Below are 5,518 nucleotides of genomic sequence, written 5' to 3'. Positions count from 1 at the left end.
ACATCTAGCCAAGTTCGAAGTTGCTTCGCCCTAGACGTGAAAGGTTTTAATTTCTGAGGGTTTGGTCCCAAATCTCTCTTTCAATTATTTTAGTTGTTTGTTTATTATTTTCCTTGAAGTTACTAACGTGTGTATTTTGTTATTAGAAAGAGATACGAGGCATCCAAGTAAGTACTTTAATGGTTTTATTGATATTATGATGTAGAAATCATGCTTAGGTTGTTATTATAATTCCTAGTATCATGTCTAGGGTAATTTTAATATCAAGTATGATTAAAAGTATGATGCTTCCTATATTTCTTCCTAATATTTATGATTGTTAGTATCATGTTAGGGTTAAAGCTTTGATTTTTATATGCTTAGTGACATGCTAGGGTTTGTTATTAATCTTGTTAGTATCATGCCTAGGATCTTGCTATTATTATGCTTTAACATGTTTATGATGATTATTATTATAATTATTGTGATGATTTATTATGTTGCTTGATATTTATTTTTATTGCTTGATCACACCTTTTATGTATGTTTAAAGGGAATTGATACTTGTAATCACACTTAATAAGATAATTAATAATCTTGTTTAGGGTTAATTTGATTATAATTCAAGTGATCGCCAATAATAGATTTATTTGTGCATTAAATTCAACCAAGATAGATAAACAGGTTTAGGGTTAATCCTATTGATTGTATGTTAGTCAGAAAGCGCACATGAATACGATCAGAATAAAGTAGAGGCTATTAGGGCAGCTTCAATCTCTTTTAGGTTGGATTTGTACCTTCATCCCCGAACTACCAGTCATGGTTCAAGATCTATTGGAGTTAACGATCTCTTGGATCGTTAAGGGGTGTAACCTTCACCTCGTGAACGGTTTACAAGTTCCTAAAAAACTTGTTGGCGACTCTTTTGCTCTATCTTCTTTCCCTTTGGACGCCACCGTATTTTAGTGTATGATCACAGTGGGGTTCAAGCTAGGGATAACGCTTGAAATATTCCCTACACCTGTTCAGTTTTGCAGAAGGGGTAGAGATTATCTGTTGTGACTCCTCTCTTACTCCAATTTGTCCTTAGTGGGAACGATATTTTAAGTAATTTTCCATATGAAAAGCTTCCACTTCGGTAAGATGTCCCACTTCAAAAAATATTTCCAAAAATTGGTCTTTATGGGAGTCCAAGCTCGAGTCCCCTCCTTATTTATATGGTAACAGTGTAGGAGTTTATAGGTACTACGCAGCGGAAAAATATGAATCATATTCATATAGTACCTAATCCCAAGATCTAATGCATAACACATAAAGAACATATAATTGTACCTTTGAAGCGTGATTCCACGTGCGATCGAGCAAGAACAATGGGAGATAAAGAACCCCAAGCGTGATTCCTCTACTTGGTCCACGGGCACAGAGTAAGACCTCCACTAATGCTAGTTAGTTGCAATTGAACCCTTCAATTGACCTTCTACGGAGAAGAACGAGCAACGAACCACCACACGCGCTACCTAGGGTGGCCGGTCGTACAAACGAGGGGAGGAGAGAGATAGCCGTGAGATAGAGAGAGGAATTAGGGTTTTGGGATTGGTTGCCTTCATGTCAAAATACACTGTGTGTGAATTATGACTGCTTTTTTTTATGCAACCCTAGACATGGATCTTATTTATAGATCTCATCTCTAAATAAGAACCCATGTAAAAAGCTCAAAACCTAATTCCAATCTAACTATGCTAGCCCAATCCATTTCATGATTGGTTAAATGCTCATGTAATGGGGCCTCTAACTTGCTTAACCCAATACCCTTGTGTGTGACCGCATAGGATCCATTCTAGCGGGCTTTGGACTATTTGACTAGTCCAAAGATCATCTCTCATAGTCTAGCAACAGATGATGACGCCTTAAGAGAACGAACTTATTATCTCCATAATAGTGATCCTTGATATATCTAGTAATTGCACTTATCGAAGACACAACTCCTTCAATCTCCCACAAGTGCGCAATATTCAAATTCCTTAAGTCAATGTGTGTCGATTTGATAATATGATTGCATCTCATGTCGTGATCATATTAGTCTACAAATCTTTTCTTGAAAAACTGAGTTAGATTCATAGAACAAATGATTACTATGTAATGCATTTGAGCACGACCATGCATTTTCTGAATTCTCCCTCTTCAAGGGGCCAAGATGCATTCCTAATTAAATAGGTAGACTCAATCCAATCTTGTGGAAACCAAAGCTCCCACTCAACTTTTAAAATAACCGGGAAACACCCTTTATAATCTCCAGTTACGGGCAGACGTTTGAGTGTACCACAGTCAAATAAGCCATTGAATGGAATCAGTGTTCCACTCATCTCAAAGGAATCCACTAATATATCCGGAAGCTCTATACTTGAACTTCAAAGTAGGTCTATAATTCGATCATGCATCATTCATGCATATCCATGTGATTGACCTAGCTTCACTACGCTCCTATAGCCCATGAAACTGCGCTATCCAATCAATCTTACATGAAAGTCCATTTATTGAAATCATTTATGTCCGGTTTAATGATTCCAAACTAGGAACTTAAATAATATATGAATTTAGTTCACCTGTGGGGTATCATTCACCAGTTCATCAACCTGCTGAGCCCATCAATTCATAATTATTTTGGGCATTTTATTTAATATTAAAACCACGATTAAATAAGATTGAAACTTTGTTTCAATTGATAAACATAATTCTGCAAATGAATGTATTACACATGTAACTTGTTTTTCTCCAAAAACAACAAATTCTAATTACATCATTTGCCTCAATCCAGTTTCATTAGCATGTTTCTCATGCTTTGGAAATGGAAGGGGTTTATTAAGTAGAGTTCATGAGACATTCTCATAAACATGAATTTTGCAATTTCTAAATTTTAATAATATTCATCTCCATACACTAAGAATCTTCTTTCATCCCTTTACTAGGAATTTTGGAATTTCTAATTTGTATTCCAACATCACATTGGATTTTGATTGAAATCTATCATCACTTGTTCTAAAAACACGTGAATCAAATAGACGAGTATAGTCCATGGAATGCATGATGCATCCTTTGCGAATTGCATAAGGATCATCACCCAAAACCTTAATTTCATCAACCTTTCTCAAAGCATTGAATCATTAAGCAACGTGTCATGTTACATGGGATTGAAACTCCTTTCAATATAATGTTGAACGTTATAAGAATCTTATCAATATAAGCTTCTTAACCAAACTCAAACATCCTTCGAGACCTATCTCTATAGATGTTGAATCCCAAATGTACTCATCATCCTCTTCAAGGTTTTTCATACAAAATGAATTACCCACTACTTGAATGTTCAAGAAATTAATTATCACTCTTTATACTAGACCATGAAGACTGTATAGCTCCCACTAAACATCTTGTACACACACGACCTTTTCTTCATTTTACGAGAACATCAAACGATTTGATTAACTTGCAAAATTAAGAACACTAACTCCATGATGCTATGCATCCATAGGATTATTGGGTCTTCAAACTTTTGATTGTATCATATAAAAATCTTCTTTCATGAACAATTTCAAGAAAGCGTTTTGAAATCCATCTACCAAATCTTATAAGGTAGAACTCTTAGTCAATATGAAATCATATTTCTTTGGCTAAGTTTTACATATGCTAGTCATCGTTGTGGGGTTTTATGCAACAATTGATACTCATACAACAACTTTGTTTAGCTTTCAATGAGAAACGACAATTTGAGGACGTGCACTTGGAATGTACTACCTTCAACACATGGTTATTATTCCCATTACACTTAATGAGACCACGCATTGTCATTTGTAACATGAGGTAAATCATGCTCATATTGTTTCTTTGATTCGATTACTTCCAAATTTCTTCAAGATTTTCTAAATCATTTTTCTTGAACTCTTTCAAGACTCTCAAACTTTTTGAGATTCTTATACTCCCACTTGCCTTTTGAGGAGACATATTTAGCATAGGGTGAACCAACCATGGTTTAAGCCATGTTTGGTTGTTGCTTTTCTCGAACTCTTTTGAGATTTATACTACTCCCACTTGACCTTTTGGAACAATTTCCATAAGGGCACCTACTTGAACAACAAACATTTTGTGCTAAGTATGGTTTGTGTAGTAGTACCCCGTGCTCTGTATAAAAAATGAATGTGCATTAAACGTTTTAATACAACTTTTATTCCTTATTTGTAGAAAGACTTTATAAGAACTTTTCTTATCCATATCACATATGAAACCTTTGCTACATTTTGATTTGACCTATGTTTCTTTGTTTAGTTTTGTAGCTTATCTTAAAAGTATATCCCTTGAAAAATGGTTGGAAGATAGGTAATTTCATCCAGTATCAAAATATATCGTATATATATTGATAGCTCCCTTCATAAACACTTCACAAGGTTTTCTTTCGGAGTTTGTCGTAAAACGATTTCACAACTCTTGGATGTTCATCAAGGTCTTGACTTAAATTCTCATTATTACGATCATATCGCAATACTTTGAATGTGTTGCCAAGTACATGTCCTGACTTAAATTTTCACAATTACAATCATAATGTAATGTAAACATTATCTTGTCACGTTGATACTGAACTTCATACTGAACATTTTGAACTTTTCAAAATTTTCACTCTTATGCTTCAACTAAGCACAAGTAGTGATCGTATCACAAATGAAGTTTCATTGTCCGTCTCTAGCCTTTGAACCTTTGGTTTTCTTACATCGATATGTATTCGACCTCGAGTCCGCATCATCATTCTCTAAATGGTGACTTTGTCAAAACTTTCAAATTAGAATGATATTTACATATATCAATGGATTCATAATCCAATGATATCGAAATTCCATCCCTTTGGATCTTCCGCATGCAATGTTCATTTTCATTTGAATTAATTGACATTTTAGAGACAATTTATATATTTATATATATATATATATATATTTATATATATATATATATATATATATATATATGGTTGAATTATTTCTATCATATAGAATTTTAAACCTATTTAGCAATTCAAAACACATTATGACTCAATGAAGCATAGAATAACGTTTATTCCACGTTTTTGAATCTTTGATGCTTAGTCATTACTAACATTGAATGGTGTTTTAATAATGACAAGAATGAATAACATTTATTTAATTCTAGCCAATAACAAGGTAAGGTGAAATATAGGTTCTACTTGTAAAGTTGCAACTTTTGCTTCCAGACTTGTTGATTTTACTAGTGAAGTAGCAACATTTGCTTCTAAACTTGTAGATTTAATTTTTTCCTTAGCCATAACTTCTTCCTTTAGTTAAACCTCATCCTCAATGAGAGAGAACTAAATAAGACATCATATGTCCAAGAAGTAGCAATGTGCTAAATCAATTTATATAATATACTTCTTAAATTGGAACATTTCCATTCTTTTACCTTCCAACTATATGAGGTAGTTTCTAATCAATTGGAATTGGTCCATTTAATTAGAAACATTTGTCGTTCATTACAACTTTTA

Source organism: Chenopodium album, chromosome 3, assembly GCF_948465745.1.
Source record: "Chenopodium album chromosome 3, dcCheAlbu1.1, whole genome shotgun sequence".
In the NCBI taxonomy this organism is placed as follows: Eukaryota; Viridiplantae; Streptophyta; class Magnoliopsida; order Caryophyllales; family Amaranthaceae; genus Chenopodium; species Chenopodium album.
The sequence above is the reverse complement of the archived record's forward strand: the minus strand, read 5'-3'. Positions refer to the sequence as shown.